This window comes from Miniopterus natalensis, chromosome 19 (genome assembly GCF_054644295.1).
Source record: "Miniopterus natalensis isolate mMinNat1 chromosome 19, mMinNat1.hap1, whole genome shotgun sequence".
Lineage (NCBI taxonomy): Eukaryota > Metazoa > Chordata > Mammalia > Chiroptera > Miniopteridae > Miniopterus > Miniopterus natalensis.
Genome location: NC_142099.1, coordinates 28,840,668 through 28,866,209, shown reverse-complemented (window position 1 = coordinate 28,866,209; position 25,542 = coordinate 28,840,668). Strand labels below are relative to the sequence as shown.

General features: G+C 49.7%; 1 protein-coding gene across 1 annotated transcript in view; it reads right to left on the bottom strand.

Moving 5' to 3' along the window:
• The window catches only part of PLXNA2 (plexin A2), a 196,859-nt gene that overhangs the window by 75,130 nt on the left and 96,187 nt on the right, over positions 1-25,542 (bottom strand). The gene's annotated exons all lie outside the window — the stretch shown is intronic.

Sequence of the window (25,542 nt, the reverse complement as noted above, 5' to 3'; positions counted from 1 at the left end):
AGGGCTTGCAGTTTGGGGAGGTTCTCCTGACCCTCTCTCCTTTCAGCACATGGGGTAGCCCAGGAGGCGCCAGGCCCAGCACAGTGAGGGACATGATACAGGATTGTTATTGGCTGTGGGGACATGTCGCTGGAACCAGGCTCATTTCTGAAGAGCCTAAAGAACAGGGCAGACCTATAGGATGTGGACCACCCAGGGTGAGGGCAGAAGTGCCTCTGGGCCCTGTAGTTACTACCGTCCTGGACAGAGGCCCTGAGTACTCACTGCCTTCAGGTGCAAACCCATCACTCTTCAGAGAAGAGCTCCCACAGTGGAGGGAGGAGCATGCGCCCTTCAGTGAGTGCACTTGCCGGAGAGAATTGTGCCACATCTCTGCCCCTGTGTGGACACCTGCGAGGAGCGGCATGGCTCTGAGCACCTGGAGGGCTCTACCGCAGAAACACTGGAGTTGAAAACAGAACAACACTTAGGATCCTGACAGTGGATGATGCCTGGGTCCTGCATAGTCCTTACATGTTTACTGAGCATTTGTGTTGTGTCCAGCTCTCTGTTAGCCACTGAGCTGCATTCTCTGCCCTCCTGGAGCCCATGGTATGATTGAGGATGAAACTAACGAAACAGATCTTCTCAATCCGGTGGGATAGATGCCACAGCAGAGGTACAATCAAGAGACAGTTGAGCAAGAAAGGAGAGAGTGGAGGTTCGCCCTGGGGGCTTTGGCAGGAACACTTGGTGTTCAAGAGGCCCGCAGGATTCCTTTGTAATCCTGCGAGAGAGCCAGGAGGGGAGGAACAAGGAAAGCTGTTCCCCCTGCTGGAGGGGCCCCTTGGGGACTGAGCAGTTAATACTCCTCTCCTGCTTCCCTGGAATCTGCTCCCCCTGCCAGATCGTACACCTGTCCCCACACGTGTCCCCTGCTTCCTGACACCAGGAAAGAAACAGAGGCCTTCTCAGTGCTGAGAGCCAGGTGGCAGGGGTGTGAGGTGACACACACAGCCTGGCTGGAGAGCGCAGTTGGCCTGATCCACAGCCTCCTGGTCCCCAGGGCCTGGGGCAAAGCACACAGCAGCTGAAACACAACTGACCCCCCCCCAACTTTCCTTTGTACCTTCCCTGGTGGTCCCTCCCTGCCAGCACATTCTCTCTCCCCCTTGGAGATAGCAGGTCTCAGACCCACTTTCTCCTCTTTCCCCCCAACCCAACCTGTTTTCCAGAAAAGATCTGACACTCATGTACACGGCTGAAGGCAGACTTTGAAGAGGCCCCACCTGGGCTGGTGTGTCCACCGATACCCAGGGCACAGTCACGATACCCAGGGCACAGTCACGACACCTGGGGAGGGTTTTAGCATTTTCCAGGCGCATTCACACACAGTGCCTCACTGGATCTGCACAGCTGCCCCAGGAGGAAGGGAGACCAGGTATCCACATGCTCCATCTGATCCACCAGGAAACAGGCCACAAACGGCTGGCTCAACCCCAGGCTTGGTCTTGCCCTGAGTGGAGGTGGCCAGCTGGAGGACAGCCTCCAGTGCCCATGATGGTGACACACTGTAAGGCGTCTTTTTGAGGGTGAGGAGGGATAGAAGGTTCAGGGGTCAGTTCCAGGAGAGAGAGTCCAGGCCAGACAGGGCGCAGGAAGTGGGAAGCAACCTGAGGGCAGGGGAGGCTATTGTTCACTTCTCTGACCCCACAGCTCTCTGCAGCTGGCTGGCACCTTGGCACCGGGCAGTTACTTGATGGACTGGATGGGTAGGTGGAGTCTTTTCATAGGCTTGCCCCAAATCTGAACAGGTACAATCAGCACCAGGAGGCCCAGAGCTTCGGGCTCTGTCTTCCCCTTTGCACCAGGTGGGGCCGGGGTCCAGAGTCCTCACAGAGACATGAGCATGGGCAGAGGGTCAGTCACGAGGCCAGCCCAGCCCCTGCTCTGGCCAGATTCTCTCAGGCACCAAAGTTAAAGTGGACACTCCAGGATGGGCCAGGCTCCCTGGCTCTTTACATGCCTCGAATGGTATCTCCCTTGGCTCAGCAAATCCCACGGAAAAATACCCATCCTCTCTCACGTCCTTAACAGGAAAAGAGCCCATTGTCTACTGGCTGCCTGCAGCAGCATCTTAATCTCAACCTCCCCGGCTGGGAGTGGGTGGGGGTGGGGATTGCTGAGGCCCAATGAGACCCCCTCCTTGGCTCTGTTCCTTGGGACTGGGGAAAGGAGTCATGGGGACTGAGGTCTCCTGCTAATGGCTGGCAGGCTCCTGGCCCGCACTACTTTGCTCTGAGCTGGGCGGTGACTGAGTTTGTTGAACAGAATGGAGCAGCAGGGATAATAATAATAATGATGACAATAATAATAGTAATAATAGCCATTTATCCAGCACCTACTGCATGCCAGGCACTTTACCTGTTTTATCTCACTTAATCCCTATACCAACCTTGCAGGGGAAGCTTTCTTAGGCCCACTTTATTTGGAAAACTGAGTCTCAGGTTGAGTAACCTGCCCAAGGTCATGTGCCCCGTGGGTGGCAGAAACAGACTTAGAGTTCAGGTTTGTCCGACTCCCAGGCTGAGGAGTTAGGTGGAGACAGAGGCATTGCTAGAGGGTGGGTTCTGCTCCTGGGGCTGCCCCAAGGGCTGGCTGTCAAGTCGCCTTACTTCCTCCTGGGCATGGGGTGCTAGGCACGTGCTGAGGCTGTTGACAGTGCAATTCATTCCCCCCCAAGGGCATCTTAGCTTATTTTACTCTCCTCTGTTTGCTAACCACAATTCAGCTGGTGGATCCTGAACCAGACAACAGAAGGGGTGATACCAGAGGGGAAGAAGGAGGCAGGCTGGTGAGGGTGGAAGATCCCTGCTAGGTGGTTTTGATCCGGCCAGGGCCAGAACAATAACAGAAGAGGCTCTGAGCAGGTTGCACGTTTCCATCCAGAGCTGCCTAGGAATCCAGGAGACCTCAGTGAGCACAGACAGGGCAGTAGGTGGCAGGGCTTTCTGTCTTGGTCTTGTTAGCTGCATGGCTTTGGGCGAGCCAGTCAACCTCTTCAAGCCTACATTTCCTCCTCTTTAAGGTGAACACAGCAATAAGAGTCTCACCCATCTCGCTTGCTCATCTGGGAGGGCCCCTGAGCTGACATTTTCAGCCTCGGTCTTTCCTACGTATCAGCTTCCCAGTAATTCATGTGAAGACCTCACTGTTGCTTGTTCCCAGTGTTTGATCCAGTTCTTTCAAAATCAATAGTCATCTGTGAGATTCCCCTTAAGTCCTCACAAAGTAAGCGCCAACCCAGCCCCCTGCTCATCCTTGGAGCTGTGACAATCACATCACCAAGGTCATTAAGAGAAAGGAGGCACAGACCCCCAGAAAAGTCAGCTGGAGGTTCTGGAGCCTGTGACTGCAGCTAAAGCAACATGCAACCTTCTGACCAGAAGATGACCCTGGGCTGTCTCCTAGGAACTCCTGACTCTCTGGAGACCTGAGGGTGGAGTGGAGTTCAAAGAGAAAATCTATTTTTAATGACATGGGGGGAAGAGTGGAGTGGCTGAGTAGTTCAGAGTAATTAAAGCCATCTATCACTCAGAGGAGTGGAATCCAACGCTGCTGAACTTTTCAATGACACTTCTCCTCCTCATTCATAAAACCCAGCAGAGGGTCACACAGGAGTCAAAGGGGAGAGGAGGATGGAGAAAGAAATGTTTGGTCCCAAAGAGTGGAATTTATCTTTCTGATGAGTGCTAGGGGAATGGCCCCTCTTGAATCTTTTTTTTTGAGGTAGAGGCCAAATTTTGTTCTGGTTGAGAAGGTGGACTTTGAAAAAGACAGTTCTCATCTTCAGATCCAACTCCTACACTTATCAGCTGGGCAACATTAGGTTGTCAGACCTCCTTGAGCCTCAGTTTCCTTCCTTGTGCTTCAGTTTCCTTCCTTGTGAAGTGGTGACAATAATGATATCAACTTCACAAGGTTGTTTTGAGGCTTCAGTGATATCTGTACACCAAGGGCCTTGCACACAGTTGGTGCTCAATAGTGGCAGTGATCATGCTCAGTCTCTACACGCAGACCCCACGGAAGGTGGCAGTGTTTGCACAGGAAAGCGGCAGAGGGCCCCTGCCCAGGCTCTGCACTCTGGGGCTGGGTGACCTTGAGCAAGCTACCTAGGCTCTTTTGGCTGAGCCTGCTGATCTGTCCTACGGGGAACATTATGCCTGCCCTTTGCTTGGAGAGCAGCGTAGCCCCTCAAACTATTGTCCTTACTGATGACATAATCCCCGCCAAAGGCCGAGGTGCACTGAAACTCAGGACCCCTGCCTGAAAGAAGTCCAGTTAAGCTTAGTCTCCTACGGAGAAAGGTAAAACCTGGACAAGAAAAGCATACAAAGCGGAGAGGAAACCAAACGGGCAAAGCAGATATCCCAAACACCACGCTGTGTTTTCTCAGACAGGACTCCTGGGCCAGAAATCCCAGGGAGGCAGGAGTAGGGTCCTTCCTAGTTCTGGGCTTTGGAAGGATCTATGAAGAAGCAGAGATGCTAATACTATGTTGTCTCCATGACAACAGTGGATTTATTCAGTTAGGAAAAGCAGGTGGGGTAGGAAATGAGAGATGAGAAGGATTTGGAAAATATGGCTTAAGAAATAACTAAAATAGATCTCTCATGTGGGAACCAGATGCCTGGGATTAACCAGGTCTCACCGAGCTCCCTGTAGGGTCAGCATTGATTCATCTGCCCCAGGAGGGGAAACGTGATCATGGCAAAGGGACAGAGTAACAAGGCAGGTGCCCCTTTACCTGCCTATTCCCCTTCCTCCCTCCTTTCCTCCCTCCATTCCTCCCTCCCTTCCTCCCTCCCCCCTCCTTCCCTCCCTCCTTCCCTCCCTCCCTCCCTCCCTCCCTCTGTATAGAGCACATGTTTTCATTCATTCATGCAACCTTGGAAAGATGGAGATGTGTAAGGCAGGAGGGGTCCCACACTTTGCCCTGTGACACTGCTTCTTTGGGAACCCGTATAGATTGGTCATTTGGATAAAGGCCATTCCACTGAGGCAGCAATGGCTACAGAGACACAGGGCTAGTCGCTATGGGTTGATCAACCAGGCCTTGTGAATCTACATTCATGTAGATGTAACTTGTAACTGAGCAGACCTGCATATGGTTCAAATACCCTTGGTACTTATAATCTGTTCATATGCTTGTTGATCATTCATTTATCACTAACTCATTCATTAGTTCACTTAGGGATGAATCCTTCATTCATCTATTCACTTATTCAACAGACCAGGTATCAGGTCTTTACTGTGGTGGCACAAATAAGAGTTAGCCATGGTCTGACAGTGCCCCAAGAAGCATACCCCCCCTCTGGTGGGGAAGCTGGAAAATGAAAGATGTCATACAGGAGGTTCCGAGCTGGGAGTGATCACTTCTGGCTGAAGGAAGCAGGAAGGTGTCATCATTTGTGGCAGCCTTGAAAACCTGGTGATATTTTGACGGACAAGAATGGAGGAAGGACATTCTATGGGGAGAAAAGGGCATGGGCGGAGAACACCCATGAGAAGTGCAGGGAGAATCCCAGTAATGGACATGCATTAGGGAAAGGCTGCCGATAAAACTGATCTGAGGGTAGACTGTGGAAGGCCAGGGTTGTGGACACAGAACAGGAGGAAGGGAAAGGAGAGGTTTCTCATTTTCTTCTTTTATGATGTGTCCTATTTCTGTTCCTGCCATTGTATTCCTGCAGCCTCCCTCTGCTTCCCTCATAGCCGGATGGTGGCTGGCGGCCTCCTTGGTCTCCCTTCTAGTCTTTCCACACTAGATGTGTTCTGCATGTATTCATTTTTTATTTTCTTCAAACAGGCGTAATGGCCTGGCCAGTGTGGCTTAGTGGTTGAGGGTCAACCTAGGAACCAAGAGGTCATGGTTTGATTCCTGGTCAGGGCACACGCCCAGGTTGTGGGCTCGATCCCCAGTAGAGGGCATGCAGGAGGCGACTGATCAATGATGTTTCTCCTTGATATTTCGCTCTCTCTATCCCTCTCCCTTCCTCTCTCTCTAAAAAAATAAATAAATAAATAAAAATTAATAAAAACATTTAAAAAAAGGCGTAATGGGTGAGGACAGGGGTCCTAGAGTCAGACTGCTTGGGTCCACATCCCAGCCGCCTTGCTCATTAGCTGTGTGACCCTGGGCCCTTTACTAGGCCCTCAGCCTCAAGTGTTGCTTTGTGAAATGCTGAAAATAATAGCACATACTTATATAAGACTTACTAGCTGCAGATGAGGAAGAAACAGAGGCACAGAGAGTCTTAGTGAATTCATTTAAAGCCACCCAGCCAGTAAGTTGTAGAGTTGGGACTCGAACCTAGGCTGGCTGCCTGCAGAAACCATGCTCTGAACTTCTGCACCAAGTTGCCTTTTAGCATGAAGGATGGTACAGGTTAGAAAACTCTTAGCCCAGTGCCTGGCCTGTAGCTGCTATTATTATTAATAAATATGTATTAAGCACCTGCTATATATTTTTTATAGGTATAAAGTTGAAAAGATGACTAGACATGGCTCTGATCCTGAAGTACCGAGAATGCTGTCAGGGAGCTAGACAAAGACCCAAACTGTAATGAAATAACACTATGATTGAGGTGTGGTACAGCCAGCCAGCTATAAGAGCAAAGAGGAAGTGCAAATCAGGGAGGGCTTCTAAGAGGCAGTGTTTTGGAATGACAGCTTCAACTAGAAAAACAAAATAATACAAAAAAACAAAAGATAAAAACAAAACGAACAACTGCCTCCTGAATGAAGTTTATAGTCCAAACACTCCAGCCTGATGTTTCAGCATTTTCACCTCTGCTCCCCACCCAGGCTGACATTTCCACTCTAGGCTCCTTCTGTCAGGGTCAGCCCTCCACTCCTGGCAGGCTGGCCTCCTCTCACGCTCTGCACAGTCGTGTCCCCTTAACTTTGCTCACACATCCTGCTCATCAGAATGTCCTCCCCTCCCAGCTCATGGGCAAATCCTTGGGCTCTCCCTTCTCCATGCAGCCTCTCTTGGCCAACCTATGTGACCTCTCTCCGAATTTAAAATCGGACTCTCTGCCCAGATGGCGGGACTCGAATGAACTTTTAAACTCTTCTAAGGTCTCCCTCTTTAGGTTACTCATAGGACTCTGCTTTTTATGTCTTCAAATGAGATATCCCGGTATGTTCCAGCCTCAGTATCTTACCAAAATAGGCCTATAAATACCTGCTGAGAAGCTAATCACACTTGCCCAGTGATCCAGGTTTTATTTTAAGCTCCTTAAGTAAATGTACTAAACTATGGGAAGGTTCTCTAGGTGTGGCTGAGGCCCCTGGCATTCTGCTGGGATCCATTAGGTGACGTGGGGCTTTTATTTTTTAATGGACTTAATGTTTATAACCCAGCAGAGGCACAGGGTGTCACGGAAAGGACATGACTGTTAAGTCAGAAGAACTTGGCTCAGCCTCACCCTGTATTCAACCGTGCTGAGTAAACCACGTAAGCTCTCTGAGCCTCGGTTTCCACATCTGTAAATACTACTGGGGGTCAAAATCCAAGTGTCCTCCAAGACACCAAGATACAATGAATGCTGAGTGCAGTAGTGAGTGAGCAGACTGTTTTGCAGTTTTCACGGTAGATTCCCAAGACCCAGGTTTACAATTCTTCTGTTCTTCGTTCTGGGAATCCTGCCCCAGCTCAAAAAAATATAAAGGTCCAGGAATAAAAAGGGGATTTTGTGAGACATGTGAAGGAATCCCCTGGAGTGCTATAACCTAGCAACCTTTCAGTAGGACCACCTGGAAAGCTTGAAAGGCATACCCTGGACTGGAGGGGATAGAGTGGACAAGAGAATCCAGAAGGCAGGAAATCCAGAGGGTAGGTTGGTGAGCTCCTAAGAGGCAGAGTGAAGCAGGACCCGGGGAAGTCACTGAGGCCCCCACCCCTGAGACAGTGGCAGGCAAGGATGTGGAGGTGCTTCCTTGCACGAGATCCAGATGTGGACACCTCAGGAGGGACAGCTGTCCTGGAAGCATTTTAAGACCTGTCCAAGAAGACCCCCTGCAGGTGGGGTGGGGACCCTACTGTGAATGTCTATGTGGAGGGCAGTGCTGGAAAAGCAGCACTGCCTGAGGAGAAGGTGGTGGGACAACGGGAGGCACTGCCCACCTGATGGGAGCTGCAGCCGGAGCAGCTCAGCAGAGGCCATGAAGGACCCAGCCCCGAGAGTCAGAATCATCAGTGAGCTTGCAGAGCATGAGCCTGTCTGTGACAACTCCAGTTCACCACCCGGCAGAGAAGAAAACGTCTGAGCTTCAGTCAAGCCCAGAGTTTCGCTTCTGGTCAGGAGCTGGACATTACAATTCTGAACTGAGATGAGCCTGTGTCTGAGACTCGAGGGGCCCTGTATTACCCAGCAGTGGGGCCGAGCTATGCAGGCTGCCTGAGACATGGGAAAAGGGGTTGTGGGAGACAAAATAAAGCAGTGTTTTGATTCTACCTCCCAGCATACTGGTTGGGCCTGAGAACGCTAAGTCTGCCATTCCTGATGCTGTCCTGAGGGTCACAGCAAGGGAGGGCACCATGTTGCATGGTTCAAGGTCAGGTTTATTGCACACATCTGGGGGAATTATGGGTGTTACCTCTGGGGACAGGAGGATAACGTACTGAGAAAATGATCTTTAAAATATCGAACTCGGGTTGTCAACTCTCAGATGGCTCAGCAGATCATTTGTTCTAAATCCTGGGGTCCCCCTAGGGAGTGAAGAGGTGTGAGGTCTCTTTTCAACCCAAGTGGCTCATGGGTCTAAAGAAGTTGAGAACTGCCAACTGGGGAGCCTGTTGACTCATCTGCTTTGTCTTCCAAGGGATGTAAGCACATTATGGGTGATGCCATCCAAAGCTGCCCTAATGAGGACAGGGCACTGGGAGGACCTGGCTCCTAGTCAAGAGCCCTGGGGTGCTCCTGCCTGCCCAGCCCAGTGCCCAGCCCTGCACCCGGCCCTGCCTGAGCAGTCAGCAGGAATCAGAGCTTTGCAGCCTCCCCCTGTCTGTGGGCTGGTGGCAGGGACTGTTCAAACCTTCCCCTTCCTCACTGCTTTCTATATGTGGCCTCCTTAATGACAGCCTCAAAAGTACCCGATGTCACTGAGCCTCTGAAGATAGAAAGGGGTGGGGAGATGGAAGAGAGACAATGATTTTTCCCTTTTTAAAAACAGGTGCTTAGGAAATTAATTAGAACAAATAATCACCGCATTGTCTGGGTCTCTATTATATTTGGTGCACACCAGGTCTGGTGGAAAAAAAAAGGGGGAATTTTAAATAATTTTGGAGTTATAACTGATGTAATTAGGTGCTCAGTGAACACTTAGCATCGAGCTGTGCTTATTAAAATTACTGTTTTAATCAGAACATTGCTGGCGAATCATTAATAATACAATGGCTCAATTCCCTGGAACTCTAATTAGACCTGGACTTTTAACCACCTGAGCGTAATCTGGATACGCACCACGGGTGATGCATTATCATCTCAAGGCCTGTGGGGATGGAGCATCCACACTGCTATTTGGTGACTGCCTGGATGGTTCATTTGGAGTGTGAGAGCACGCTGAGGGGGCACGGGGCATGGGGTATGGGGCATGGATGCTGATGGGGCATGGAAGTGGAGGGAGCCAGCTGGCGATCCGGGCTGGGAGGAAGAAAAGGCAGGAGAGACTCTTGCTGCTGCTCCCTGCCAGACCAGCCTCATGCATTGTTCTGCAGGGGGTAACAACCAAGCCACAATGTCACAAAGGCAGCCAAAGGCCCTTTCCCGGGATGCCTTGCCTTCACACACACCTGCCCTTCATCAAACCAAATACCTGTCCCCACCCAGCCACTGTACATCAGGAACCGAATCAATCAGTCACTACGTGATAACTAAAGGTTAATCTGGTGAAGGGCTGGGGCCCACTTAATTTTCCTGTCCTGCTCTTTGTGTGACCCTAGAAAGAGACCATGAGATGGGCTGACTTTTTCTAGAATTTTGAATTCTTAGAGACATTTTGCAGGTAACTAGGTCCAGAGCTGGAGGGAGGCCTGGCTGAGCTTCTGAAGTTTGGGGAGGGGTGGGTGGGGGTGATGCCCAGGGGCTCCTGGTTCTGAGCACAGAATTGTGGCTTTTCTGCTCCTCCAGGTGGTGGCACAGTCTCAGCAACACTGGTCTAGCCCCTGCTGAAGGGGCAGGGGGCAGAGTCCCTGGACAGATGTCGCAGGGATGACTGAAGCAAAGGAAACAGAAACAAGCTCTCTGTCCTCTTAGACCTGGACAACTAGTTGGAGGGACATGACAAAGATGGGGAAAAAAGATTTAGGACACTTTAAAGGAGAAGACTGGGAAGTGAAAATTAAGCTGGAGCCAGATGAGGACATGTGGCGTTAAGCGGAGATCACAGTGCAGTGGGATTCATCAGAGAGGGCGTGAAGGCCTTCAGGGGTGGGCTTCGGGCCCGACTTCATCTGCTGAAGCTCGGGGAGGGGAGCAGCACCTTCTGTGTCTTTCATTAAGCATTCTTCTGGCTGCTACTGGGGGCCTTCGGACAGCAATACTGAGCCCCCTGCAGCTCCCTTTCTGGGCCACCTCTAGCCAATACAGCACTTTTGTGCAATTTGAAAAGGGCTCCCCTTCTAGGTGCAGGGCTTGGTAAGATGAGGGAGGAGTCAGCTTCAGCCCCACTTGTCCCCGAGCCAGACTCCTCTGTGCCGTACACAATGTGAACCATCTCATCTGGCGGCCCAGATGCCCAAAGACCTCAGGAAGTAGAGTTGAAATGTGTCGTGTGGGTCTACCAGAGTCCTAGCTGACCACAGACGGAAAATTTTCGTGCTAAAACCTGTGACTCTTACAATCCCTTTGGGGGACAGAGAAGGTGAGAGTTGAGGGTCGAATGAGGAACAGGGAAGACTCTAAGAGGAGGAGGGGCTTGAGGAGGCAGGGTGAAGTGTCCTGGGCAGGGACAGGTCATAAGCCAAGGCAGAGAGGACGAGCTTTGGGGTGTGCTCTGGGGATAGCAAAAGACACAGTAAAGGATGTCCCCATTTAGATTTGCTTTCTTCCTTGTCAGATATTTTAACTAAGAATTTAAAAAGTAAAAGAACTCCAGGCCTCCCTCAAGGAAGACTAGCCCAGGGGAAGAAATTTTCTATAAACCAGTAATTCTGGGAGGGAGGGAGGGGGCGTTCCATCACGAGGACCTCTAAGCAAAGGCTCAATGTCCATAACACGTAAGAGGCTGAAGTTGTCTTAGCGGAGAGGGCCTGGCAGGTGTGGGTGGGAAACAGCCCCTATGCTTTGGAAACAAATGGTTAGGCCTCAACTCAAGAATTCTTGTGCTTCTGAACAGAGAGTCTATGAATGATAGCCCTTGACACACATATTCCCCATCACTCCGCAAACTCGTGCTCTTGTACAAACACTCGCACGAACACAAACACACATTCATACCATGCACTCACATGCCACACCAACACACTGACACCACACACACTTCACACATACATCACACACTCACACTGATCTCCCGCACACATATTCATGTCAGACACACTCACAACACACAGACGTCCCTGCCACACTCACCGCCCCCCTCCCAGCCGCGCCTGACCGCGACCGTGAGAAGAGAAGAGCCATCGGGAGCTGTCTCCCGCTTCTGGTAGTGCAGAAGCAGGAGGACTGCCCAAGATTAAACAGAGGAGTTAAAAATGACAAACAGACTTCTAAGCAGGATTAGAGTCTTAATGAAAGCCATAATGAATGAAGCCACACAGATATCACCCATAAATGGCCATAAATATCAGATCAACCGGTGAGATCTTAAATACTGCAGTTTTGAACCCCATCAAATTACTTCTATTATAATTCATCAATAAATAACCAAGCTCAGCCTTTGAAGAACAGTCTCTGAGGCCAGGCAGACCTGGGTTCTGATTCTGGTTTTGTCCCAATCAACCTGGGCATGTCACGCTGCTTGCTTCATCTATAAAATGCGGATAATCATTCCCTAAATGGTGATGCTGTGGAGATTAAGTCCTGCGCAGCTCTAATAATAATTTATAACACTAATAATTTACTATCACAGTTATGATTAATTTTCACTGTCTCTTTTTCCCTCCCCTTTCAGCTTCCTGGGCTCAAGGAAAGCCCATTGACTGGTGGAACCATCAGGGAGAGGAGGGAAAAGGGACCAGGAGATAGAGGGAGACTGAGGCAGGAGAAGGGGAGAAGGGAAAGGCAGAGAAAATGGGGACAGCAGAGCCCTCGGCTGCCATGCACTGGCATCCTCTGTGGCAGGTGCTCAAGTCTTCTTGGGTGGTGGTTACTGGGAGACGGGGGAGGTCATGGAGTAGCCACACAATTATGGCCCAGCCTTGCTAAGATTTTAAAAATAATAGCTTTATAGAGATATAATTCACATATCATAAAACTCACCCACTTAAAGTGTACAACTCAATGGTTTTCAGTATATTCACAAATTGTGTAAGCATTACCACAATCGATTTTAGAGCACTTTTATCACCCCCCAAAAGAAACCCTATATCCATTAGCAGTCCCTCTCCCTTCCCCTTCCCCAACTGCTCCAGCCCTAGACAGCCACCCATCAAGTATGGACTTGCCTGTTCTGGGTATTTCATATAAATGGAATAACACAATATATGGTCTTTTGTGGCTGGCTTCTTCCACACTTAGTATTATGTTTTCAATGTTCATCATGTCGTAGCATATATTAGTAGCTTCTTAAATTTCTTAATTCCAAGCCAAGAGGGTGAAGCCATAGAGCGTATTATACCCACACTTCAGCAAGTGTCATAAGTAATGGAAACCGCCCAAGTGTCCGCCCTAAGAAATCCGACCGAGCCAGGCTAGTCACTAAGGCACTGACTTCGAGGTCAGCCGCCAGATTCTGTTTTTACCGCTGGGAAACCGGGGCATGGTGAAATGGTTTGCTTTTTGAGAGTGTGCTTTTTGCACCCTCCACAAGCTTCTTCTGAAGTAAGAAAAACAAAAACAGGCTCCAAGTGTGAGAGTCCCTCATCTATGGTTCTATGATTTAGATTTAATGTTAGAAGACAAATGAGAGTCTCTTGGTAGTCTGTCCATATGTCTCTCTCTTACCTCTTAAAAGTGGCAATTCCCAACTCCAGTTTTACAAGGTAAGAGAATGACTCTCCTCTAATGGTTATCTGTCACTGTTTATGTTTAAAGGAATTTTAAATGTTAAGACTGTAGCATTAGGAAGCAGGTAAGAATGCCCCTGGGCCAAAGGCCTTCCCTGAAGTAGGAGGGGCTTATCACCTGGATTGAAAAGGACCAGGCTATTCATTGGACTCAGGAAATGTCAATCATCTTTGCTTTATAACTGGTGTGAAATGTGTCCCTTAGGGCAGCAATCCTGAGAGTTTCAGGGACTATGTTCCATCCAGTTGACTCCAGAGACAGAAAATACTGAAAGATTAAATTGTGCAGCTTCGCTCTGTACTCATGCCTGCTGTCATTACCCCATGGCCACTAGATGTTAGTCTAGGGCCACAGGTAAAGAAATTGAACTTCATGCAAAACAGAACCAGGCATACTTATGCTTTAGGCAAACCCGACTAAAGAGGGTTATGTGAAGTCTTCTTTCTCTCCTATAAATTCCAGTGTGGATTTAGCTTGAATTACAGGGAGAGGAAATTGTCCATAGTCAGGCCAAGACAGCGCTACAAGCTACAGTGTCCTTTAATGCTAGGCATGATAGCGGCCGTTGCAGCCACAGCTAGAGACCCAGGGAAGAACTCAGGTAATGGTGAAGTTCAGGGGTCACTGCTGGTCGCTTCCTATCTGGGCTATTCAGTGACCAGTATCTCCGGTGATCTCAGTGAATACTATAAGAATTGCGGAATCAGGTTTATTCTTAGAACTAAATTTATTTGAAAATGGAACAATAACTATACCAAATGGCTTGGTGAATAGGGCCCTCTTTCATGACATAAAATGACACAATGCTGCCACTCTTTAAAAGGTCAAGCATTGTTTATTAACAATGCCCAAAGAATCTCATTAAATCTGGATGCATGAGGATAGTACAAACTAATATCATATATGTGAAGTGATTTGCATACCAGTGAGGACTGCCCTGGGCCCAGAGTGGCAGTGTGGGTCTCCTGTGGTTGCTGCCCAGAAGTCCCCAAGCTCCCCAGGGGGCTGCTACCCAGCTATCCAGTGCTCATCAACTTCCTCATTCCATCCAGCATAGAGGAGACACCGGTCACCTCCACCCAGCCCTAGAGTTCCTTCCTGAATTGCAATTTACTCCTTAGTGCATTCTTGGCAAATAAATAGGTGATCTCAGGTGAGGGAAATAGGATTCTGGAAAGAGGGAGGTGACTAGACTTTTCTCCATTAACCTGGCACGATCCAATTTGCACTATGAGCATAAATTTGAGTGTTGAATTCCGGAGGCTAGAACTCTAAGAATGTTAGGTAAAATAAAATTAATTCTTGTAATCCTCTGTGACCGCATCTAAACCTAATATTCTCAGCTTGGCACACAGGCTAGGTTTGCTTGTCTGCTTTCTTCCATGCTTTCCTATTAAAATTATTTTCTCAGACTCTGAGTTCTGTTGTACAATCAGTGCTGGGAGGGAATGGGTACCTCTAACCTGCTTCTGGTCTTCTAGGAGCTTGGAAACTAATAGGGGAGACACCAAATAGATATTCACCAGATATGTGGTTTTTACCATAAGTTGAAGAAGCTCAGAGAGTAGAACTCATTCTGCTCAGCGTGAATGTGAATGGCTTTGAGTTCTGTTGGGGACATCAGAAGCAAGGACACATGAAGGTGGCAGCGAGCAGATGCCCTTGTCTTTCCACAAGTTCAAAATATCTGCATGGTTCCTCAGCCTTCGGTCTGTTCTCTGTACTTCTAGGGAGGTTGTTCATGAGAGAGATGGCTCCTCAAGAGGAGATGGCTAAAGGCCGAGCCCAGCAGGCCTCAGAAGCTTGGGAAAGGCCCATGGCCATGGGTAATTGCCGGGTGGGCCTGAGACCGTGAGTGCGGCCAGCCCACGGCAGACAGCAGATGCCAGCCTAGCCGGACTCCCTGCTGAAATCTGCTGGGCCTTGGGAAGCAATCTTGACACCCAGTGATTTGGCTCTTTCTGGCTCCTCCACAAGCTGAGGCTTTTCCTGTGGTCCTGAGGATGGAATCAGTCATGAAATATGTGGGCTTCCTTTTCTTGGAGAAATCAGACTCCCTGTGTACCAGTCTCTAGTGGTTAGTGAGCTAACCACTGCCCATCACTGCCAGGGCTTCTCCAGGACAACCCCAGATCTTGTTAGAAAGCTGCGGTTTGGAAGTCACCGGGCTCAGTGCTCCACATCCATCCCCTTGTTTAATTCCTGCGACAATCTGATGGACAGTCTATCATTATCGACAATTTTTCTAAAAGGAAACTGAGGGCTTAATGAGATTAGGTAATTTGGTGAAAGTCAATGTAGTGAGAGTGGAAGCCAGGATTCCAGATGTGCTTAACACAGAGCCTGCCCTACCCCATGCCACAGGCCTCCCAACAGCTGCCAGGTAACAGGGAGCAGTGTGTTCAGAGGCTGTGGCTGCCCCTTGCTGGCCCTGCCTTCCGGGGAGCCAGAGGCTCTGCTTCCCTCTCTCCCTGCTGCGCCCCCCCCCCCCCCCCCCCCGAGCCCTCCTGGAAGGAGGCTCATGAAGAGAGATGCAGGCACACTGTGTCCTGGGCCCGGGGACAGGTGACCTTTCCAATTCACCACCTTTATAAATCTTACCTAATGAAGTTAAGGGAAAGAAAGAATTAATGAACAAATGAAGGTTAAATCACTCCCTGCAGAAAATGGATACTGACAGCGCGGGCCAAGAAGAGGGCTTAGAAAGCAGGGAGCAGGTTTGCACAGGAGGCTTCTAAAATTCCTTCCCACAAATTTGAGGGAGCTGTAAGGCAATGAGATGGGCCATGAAAGCTTTGGGAAGTCCCAGGCAGATGGCCTGAAGGCGACGGAGGAAGCAGTCACGTTCTATCTCGGATCAGTTTTTCCAGAAGCCGACTTGGGTGTGGTGCATACACATACACGCACATGCACATGAGGTTACACAACTCCTGCAGCCAGTCAGACACAGGTAGTCTGGGTCAGCCTGGCTCACCCCTGGCCTCCTGGGACCTCTGTGGTTTGTCTCCTTGTCAGCAGTCACTTGTTAATCATCTCTGTCTCCTTGTCACTACCCTTAATGGCCACCCCACCCCCCGGGGGCTGCACACCCCAGCCCATTTGGCTCAGAGGGCCTAACCGTGAATATGTGGCTGGGCCCAGGGAGGAAGAGGGAAGAGGGGCGGGCGAGCCAGCCAAAGGCCGATGCAGGCGTGGTGGAGGTCGAAGGGGAATGGATGAGATAGAAGAGACACCAGGTAAAGCTCCAAGGGCAAGATCAGGGATGAGGGGCTTGGGAAACACAGGCTCTTCTGGGAGATGCTGCAGCTTCCCAAGGAACCATGGGCAGGCCACTTGCTGGCCTCAGTCTTAGTTCAGCTCCCCAGTGAAACAGGGATGGGACAGGGGGTCGGCAAGAAGAGGAACAGCAGCAGAAATCCTCCCTGGTGGGGGCCCCGAGCAGGAAAGATCAATGGCCCTGTTCCCTCCTCCTCTCTGTGCCCACAGGTTTTTAGGAAAATGATAATCATGAAGACAGGGAGGCTCGGGGGAGCTGCATAGCCAGCCCATCCTGCAGTGAGATGGGGCCTGGGAGGCAGGCAGCCAGCGCTGCGCTGATGAAGGGGAGAGGATATGGGGGTGGTCTGGAGGGGGAGGCAGAGAGACCGGGAGCGGCGAGCTGACTAGATCAACCAGTAAATAAAAGGTCACAATGATTTTTCAGGCACCCAGGGAGAAGCAGACCGAGAGCTCTGCTGACGGCAGGAGCTGACAATTGGCAAATGAGCCTCTGCAGTTATCTGTTTCCCTTCCCTATTCTTGTCTCATAAGACAGGGGCTAGAAATAGATGCAACTGGCAGGTGACTTAAAGATGAAAAATGAACAACATGTTAGTGTGGGGGCTCCGTGGCAGCGTGTCGAGATGCTCACAAGTGAACCAGAGGGAAGGGACAGGGCTTAGCTGAAGCTAGTTCCCGGGTTTGGCTCTTCCTCTGTCCCAGGTACTTGGAAGGGATTAGTTATTGAATCTTCTCTGCAACCCCAGAAGGAAGGTAATATTGTTATCCCCACTTTATGGAAGAGAAAACTGAGGCTTCTTTCATTTTGGTGATGTAGGTGGGTTGAGTCTACCTGAAGGCTGCTCGCATGTGTGCTATGAATATTCCGTGAGGGTGGATGCCTCCTAATCCTTGACTTCAGCTCCAACAATAACGAAATCGAGGGAATAGGTCCTGAGTATGCTGAATTATTTTTGCCTCCTTGCCTCCCTTCACTGAAGAAATGCTCCTTTGCTTTTTATTCTACTTGGTGAAATTAATTTATTCCATGATTCACCTAAAGCACCTCCTCCAGGAAGCCTTCCTTGACTCACAGGCTCTGTTGGGTGGCGCCCTCTCATGCATCCCCACTGTTCTTGTACCATACAATACTGTATTGTAATAAACTGCTGACTTGTCTGGTTCCCTTGTGTATGTGTGAGTTTGTGAGGTCAAGCTCTGTGCACCCAGTAGGTCCTCAAAGGTCACCGGATAGGTTCTTTGATGAATTACTCAGTGGCTTAGTGGTTAACTAGACATTGTTCTGGGCTCTGTCCATTTTCCTCTCTCTGGTCTTCCTTCTGCCTGACTCTCACCTCTGCCCATCTCCCTCTTCTCATCATTAAACATTACTCGAGGGACAGAGACTGAACCCAGACTGTTTGCTAAGCCACCGACTGCTGAGGACACAGTCGGTTCTCCCTCCACTTGGTGCAAATTTCAACCCCCAACCTGTTTGCAGAGATGGGGAGTGGGAATAACTGACAGGGGGAGTGAAGAAGGCTACTCGGTACTGAGTGGCAGAGGCTCAGGGAATTTAACTGCACAGCATGCAGACTATGAAGTGAGGACTGTGGCTGGGATGCTGGGTCCCTGAGCGGGCAGGTTACAGAAGGATCATAGGGCCAGTTGGAAAAATGCAGCCAAAGAGGGGCCCTGAAAACAGAAGGAGCACAGACCTGCTTCCCCCGTGAGCACGGCCCTCCCTGTGGTAGGAAACAGCCACAACCCGAACACACAGGGGCGCTCACCCCATCTCACTCATCACCACACTCCCCTGCTCTCACAAGCACATGCCCTCAGGACCCAGGTCACCCTCCAAGTGATGTGCACACAGCCACTATCTGAAACACACTCAGGGCTAGAAAGAATGTCCCAAGTGTCCTGGCAGCAGGGGCCTTCAAATACATCTTGTGGATGGGGAAACTAGGGCTCCAGCTGGCCTTAACTCAGATGCACTGGTGAAACTCTGACGATTAACTAAGGCAGGATCCTAACTTCTCACTCCCCTGTGCCTCTCCCATCACCCCTCTGCCATCTCTCCACCTCCCTCCCCCACCCACTGCCCGGCAACTCAAAGTTGGATTCTGAATTTCATCCCTAGGACAGCCTCAGAGAGAAACCTCATCTGACAGGCAGCACCATGTGAGCATGTGAGCGGCTGGCCAGCACTCCCAGGCGTGAGCAAAGGCCCCCAATATGTCTGTAAACCAGCAAAGTCGGTCACTTCTGGCTGAGGGACTCAGAGGCTTTTCTCTGGAGAGACTGACCGATGGATGGCCAGCTTTCCCCTCACAGGAGCCCTGTGTTCACAGAACCTCTCCTTGGGTAAAAGACCTGGGCCATTTGTGTGAGAAACCAGCTGGAGTGGAGACCAACTCCTTTCCCTTCCCTACTGGGAAGCCAGGACCCAGCCCACTTAGGAAGGAGCCTCATCAACCTGCCTAATGCCCACCCCCAGCTGCACCCTCTCCGGGGTTTGCTGACTCCCCTTTGCGCCCTCCCCCTTCCCTGACACCTGGTGAGTCTTCTCCTGGCACCTCTGAAGCTGTGTCCTCACATCACAGCAACTGTCCTAGGCATCAGCGGCTGGAAATAACTTTTCACGACGGCTCCTCTGATGTTGCCATCTTTTGTGTGGATCAAAACAACACAACAGATCAGACTCTCGGCATCTGATTGAAGCCTAATTGGAAATCCAAAGTGGCACTAACTGCTCTGGTCTAAATAAAACACATTCAATTACAGAAACTCAACACAGGGAGCACGAGGGAAAGCTCTAGGGCTACAAGGCAGGCTGCGGAGTTCTGGGGTGTCACGGTGGGCCCCCGGCACTTGGCTGCATCAGTAAGACTCAAGATGGCAAACACAGCTTTCTAGAGCCTAAGAGCCCTGGTTGGGGCCAGCCTGAGCCCATCCAAGTCTGCCTGGTTCATGCTTGGAGTTGCACCCAGAGGCCGAATCGGGTATCTGCTCTCCTTGCAAAGGCCGAGCTGTGGCTGGAGGTAGAGAGTGTGCCGAGGAGTCACATCACCCACTGGGGTCCCTGAATGGGTCTCCTTGGTGGTGAGGGAGGGGCAGGTGAGGAAGGAGCTTCGCAGCCACACAGGAGGCAGCCTGCACCTCAACCTTGGCTCAGCCCCCTAGGAGTTATATGAATGGCCTGCTCGAGCACCTAACCTTGCTGAGCCTTCCTCTTGTGTCCAATGAGGGTGACAGAGCTTGTCTTTCTAGGTTACTGTAAGGAGCTGAGATAATGCTTGTGAGGTGCCTGGCCCACTGCACGGGATACACAGCAGCGGTAACTTCGAACACCATGCTCTCTCCCTCCACTTTGACAGTCAGAGGCAGTTCCTGTGACTGCTCATGTAAGGCCCAGAGCAGCGCTCACCATCCTATATTGGACTTTTAAACAAAACAGTGCACGGTGCAAGTCTCTGTAGGGGTGTCAAGTGAGGAGCTGTGAGCCTGTGCTGGTCTCCTGGAGCCTTGAATGCCACCTCTGAGCCCTTTCCCTTAGCTTGGAGCCCAGTGGAGGGTGCCTTCTACACCCATGCAGCCACCAGGGGGCATCATCTTAGGAAGCCGAAGGTGGATTTGGCTTTAGAAGTGTGGAGTCCAAGCCCAGCTTTTTGCCAGCGTGGTGGCCCTGGGCAAATTACTTGGGCAGGTTGAATTTCAGTGTTCTTATCTGTAAAAAAAGGCCAGGAGGATACCCCTTATCTCATGAGATTGTTACATTAACTGAGGTCATGTCTGTAAACTAAAATAAGAAGAAACCTGACCTACATGTTAGCTGATTTCAACACATCTTAAGGTACAGCTGGAAGGCAAGGCAGGGTGGTTAAGTTTCTTTCTTAGGTGTGGCTATAAGCAGAGCATGATCTGCAGGGCTTGGCCTGGGCATTATGCATGGGGCACAGCCATGAAAATATAATTACCACTACTAACATTTATTAAGCAGGCAATATGTGCCAGGTACTTTTCAGAGTGCTTTTTATGTATTCATTCAATTAACTTAATCCTCAAGCAGATCTCATAATTATGCCCATTTTGCAAATGAGGAAATCAGAGCACAGAGAGGTCAAGCAACTTGCCCGAGGTCACCCATCAGTAAATAGTAGAGTCAGGACTTGAACCTAGGCAGGCAGGCAGAGAGAGTCTAGAGCCTGTGGTCTTCATGGGGTCAGAAAACCACCCCTCATCAATCTCTTGCTTCTTTATAGTCTAGCTTGGCAGACCCTCCCTTCTCAAGAGTCATTTCCCTCTTTGGTCTCCTGTCCTCAACTATACCATGAAGGGCTACTTTTCAAGAGTCAATCTCTGAGGCTCTACCAGCTCTGGATCGCTGTGTCAGAGAGAGGGTGAGTCCTCTGACCCAGTGACTCCAAGAAGGAGGGACAGGAGAGGTATGTTGCTGGCTTGTATGAGTGACTCCAATCATGGAGTGCAGGGCATAGCTCTGCTCTAGCAGTGCTGACTTTATATTGTAACGTATTTATACACCAATCTTCCCACCTGAATGTGACCTCCCCGAGGGCAGGGATTCTATTTTATTTACACAAAAACACACTTACCAGTGTGGTTGTTGCAGTGAAAAGGAGCAGAGAGAAATCAGAATGTTCCTATCTTCAGGGCAGCTCTATTTATAAGATCTTGGCTGGAATATTACTTAGAAAGACTGCTCTAACTAGATCTGCATATGCAAATGACTTGTCAGGTGGACAGCTCTATGCATTATACATGGTTGACACCTAAAGGTCTATTGAATGAATGAGTCTGTGTGTGCAAATGATATGCAAATCTTTTCCTATTTTAATTTGACCCATGGGAACACCTTCAGGGACTCTAGGGCCCAGGTTGTTTTAATTTTTTTAATTGAAAGTCTTTTTAATACAACCAGTTTTCTTTCTGGCCTGTCCTGAGTGAAGCTGTTGTCAAGTTGGGAAAGAATGCTGGGTTGGACCAGGTTAATTAGGATTAATTTTGGTTCTTCTGTAATTAAGAGGATAGCCTAGGCAAGTGCCTCCCCTCTCTGGGCATCAGTTTCTTTATCTTTAAAATAAGTAGGGGGCAAAAAAATAACAAAATAAAACGAGTGAGACTGGGGATTCTTTCTGCTATGGAGGCTCTAGGATATCCCATCTCTGGGTCACGGGAACCTCATCCTGGTAAGTCAGAGTCAGCATTCAGCAATACCTGCCTAGAAAGAGAAATCAAACCCCTTGCCAAGGATTAGGGAAAGAATCTCCAGCCCTCCCCCCCATTTAGAGAAATGAGTTTTAGGAGCCAGTTTTTCCAGCCTGGGCATTGTGTTCAATCATTTCTTTCCAAACCAGAGGACTTTAAAATAAGAAGCTGGAGTTTTCTCTCTTAAATACAATAAGCCAAGCATCTGATGAATAGAGTGGGTTTGCTTTTCCTTTCCCTGGCGTGAAAATATTTATCAGAAATGCTCCAATGAGAATATTAATCGCCAAGGAATCAAGCTCCATCAGCTTCTTTGAAATAGGGGGAGAGACAGAGGGAAAATCAAAACCCAGGCTTGAGGTGGCCCCCGTTGCCTGCGCCCCTCCCGCAGGAGGCAGGGATCCCGCCTTTCCTCTGGGAAAGGCACTGAGATGTGCACTCGGCTCCTGGCCCACACTGGGGGCCCGTCCTTAACCAGAAACACATGTGCATCAAAGGCTTGGATTGAAAGTGACACATTTGAAAACAAAAGTGCAGCAGAAATTCGCTTATCCTCACTTTCTTAATCCGCAAACTCTGTAATTCTCCCCAAAGTCCCTCAGGCTCCACTCCAGTCCCTGCCTCCTCACATTCCCTCCTCCCTGCGGCTCAGCCAGGCCCCCCAGCCCAGGCAGCAGGCAGGGCTCCTGTTACCCAGACTTCCACCGCCTTGTAAAAATACACCTTGGCACGCTCGGCCTGCGCCCTGGGAAGCCTTATCGCCTGGACTAAACAAATGTGCACAATCAAAATAATAGTCTGAGATGTCAAAATAAATGATCAGGGGACATCTGGAAGCACGGTTCCGTATTTTTTCTTTCCCTTCCCCGAATCTTTACATGCCTTTCGGCTCTGGCAGTTCAGTGGCTTTGGCCACAGGTAGGAGACTTACTATTACTCTCGTATCACAATAGGCACTTTGAAAATGCTTCTGATTTTTGGCCCTAGGTCCAGGTTTATAGTTGACTGGTCCTCCTCAAACCAAAGAAATCCAAATTAGTTTTTCAGTGAAGCCAGCTGGAGACGGCTGGGATGACATGCCAGAGGAGATTGATGTGTCCTTCGCTGCTCTACACAGGGTCTTCACCCAATGCAGGGCACTGGAGGGGTGGGGTCTGTTTGTACTTGTGGCCTTTGGAGAGGGGGGGCTTCACGATCTTTTCAAATAATTTTTGTCTTCAAGCCCCTACTCGATTAAAGGACTTAAAGTGGGTGGTTAAGAAGTCAGTCTTCTGTAATCCACAGAATAAGTTTCCTATATCCTATTGCCCTGCGTACCAAAGGAGGACCACCAAAGAGGACCACCTTCTGAGTGGGCTGATGCAATATTGCCACAGGAGCTCTGATGCTATGTGGCTCCATGACCCTGGGAGACAGGAAACCATGTATTATCTTCCCTGCGCCTTGTTTCTCAGTGTGCTCATGGGCCACGTGTGTGAGAATCACCTGGGGTGATGGGCCGTGGAGAGGGAGAGGCAGGGAGAAAAGAGAGCTGGGTGGCTTCTGAGGCTAAGTCATAAAAAGGAAATAAAGTTTCTCTGTGCTCTTGCAGCCCTGAGCTGCTATGACTGCCCTTAGCTGCTGTGCTCCGGAAGGTGGACTGGGAGGCCACCATGCTGTAAGGAAGTCCAAGAGACACATGGCGAGCCTTGTCCAAGGCACGCTGGCTGGCAGCCCAGCCCCAGCTGATCCCAGCCTTCTAGTTCCTAGTTGCCTAACATGGGAGAGGAGAAGCTTCCCTAGTCATTCTAGTCAACCCTACACCATTTACCTCGTAGAGATGAAAAAGCTCTTTTTGGTGCACCTCGTCTGAATTCCTGACTTACACGGTTTGTAAGTTTAATAACTGGTTGTTTTAGGCCCCTAAATTTTGAAGTGGTTGGTTATGTAAGCAATAAATGTCCAGTACAGTGTGCCAACTACAGACAAACATCAGGGCCTTCAGAGTGTCTGGGTGTCCCAAACTTGGAGAACAGCAGGCCATCTTTTGCAATGAACTTGAGACATGGTTTACTTCCCTAAAGAGGCCAGAAATGAAAAGCCCCATGGACAGCCCCTTTCTGGCCAGGGTCCACACATGCAGCCAGGCAGGGCCCTGGCAGTGTATGGGGGTGTGTGACCAGAGCTCAGGATCTCCTCCCTTCTCTGCACAGATGCTGCAATACCGGCCCCCTGGGCCTCACACATGGGTCTGAGGCTGCCTCTGCGTGTATCGAGGGGAGTGGGACTGTTTAGTCTGCTGGGCACATTCCTGAATTTTTAAAATAAATAGCAGATTATGAGGAGCTCAGCCTGACGCTGTCATTTGGTGAGGCCAGAGGCTTCTGAGGGGTCCCTTGGGAGAGGGCCTCAGGAATGGCAAGTTGGAGATGTTTGACTGAGACCTGGGACTCTGTCCGGGCCATAATTTAAGTGAAGATGCTTCTAGCCCTCTCTGAGGTCCCAAGGAACTTCTAATACTAGTAATAATAACAACAATAATAATGATAATCACTACTGCTTGAAAGCACTGACTATGTATCAGGCACAGGGCTAGGTCATTTATGTATATTCTCTTAATCCTCACAATATTTCCCATTAGTAGGCCCATTATGCAGATGAAGAAACTGAGGTTTAGTGAAATGAAGTAACTTTCTCAAAGCCACATGCCTAGTAAGTGGCCACTGGTTGAGCGAAGGGCAGTCTGACTCCCATGCTCCAGCTCCTAACCACTGTGCTATGTTGCCTCTCCAAGCCTTGACATAGATAGCAGCATCCCATGGCCCCCCCCCGCCCCCCACACGTCCATTGCCAGCCTTTCTGCTCTTCCTGATGCCCTTTCCAGCCTGCACGCAGCCATTCTCCACTGCGACTCCCTTTTTCCATTTCACCCTTCGCTGGATCATTTTATGCCTCTATTCCCTTTGCTAATTCAAACTAATTAAAGTATAAAATAGAATAATTGCTTCCATCCCCATACTCTTTTTCTATCCACCCAGAGTACAGAGTTAGATTCCCTTTCTAGGAGCGGCCAGCCTGAGAAGTTGGGTGGAAACTGGGGCTATCAAGTTTCTTTTCATCTTGTCGCTTGGGTTTTCACTTGGCTCGCAGCCTGATTTTCCCTGGACTTGCTGTCTGACTTCCATTAGACACTGAAGATATGGGAGTGACTTGTATTCCCTCCCACAGCATCTGTCAGTTCGCTGTTGAGGAAGCTGGTGGACTTTCTAGGGAACTGCCAGACATCCTATCAGTGGAGAGCCTGGGCAAATAATAAGACTGGGGAACAGGTTCCCAAATTTCCCCCTGGGACTGGCTGGCCTTAGATCTATTAACAGTACATTAACTCAACTTGTTAGACAGTGGCACTAACGACCCAACACTTCTGATTAGTCTTATTCTATTTCTTAATTACATTAACACACACACATACACACACACACATAGAAAAAGAGAGAGAAGAGCTATAGTGAATTGTTCTAGCCCTGTGAGGAGATGGAAACCTCTATAGGCAGAACCTGAGACCTGAGACTTGGTCCTACTCTCATATGGTGTCATGAATACAATGGGGTGCCGTGTTTGGGGTGGGAGAGGGGAACAGAGAGAGAAGAGTTGGGGACAAGGTGAAGACAGGGATAAGAGGAGGCTGCCCAGAGATTTATTATAAGTGAAGTGACGGGAAGGCCCATTCCCATGATATCTTATAAGGTCATTTAGAGAACTCCAAAGCCTTAAGTCACTGCCTCAAAACAGATACATCGATCCACAATAGCCAGCATTGCTGCCTTCTGCAGTATTCCCCTTCGGGGAAGCAGTCCTATGA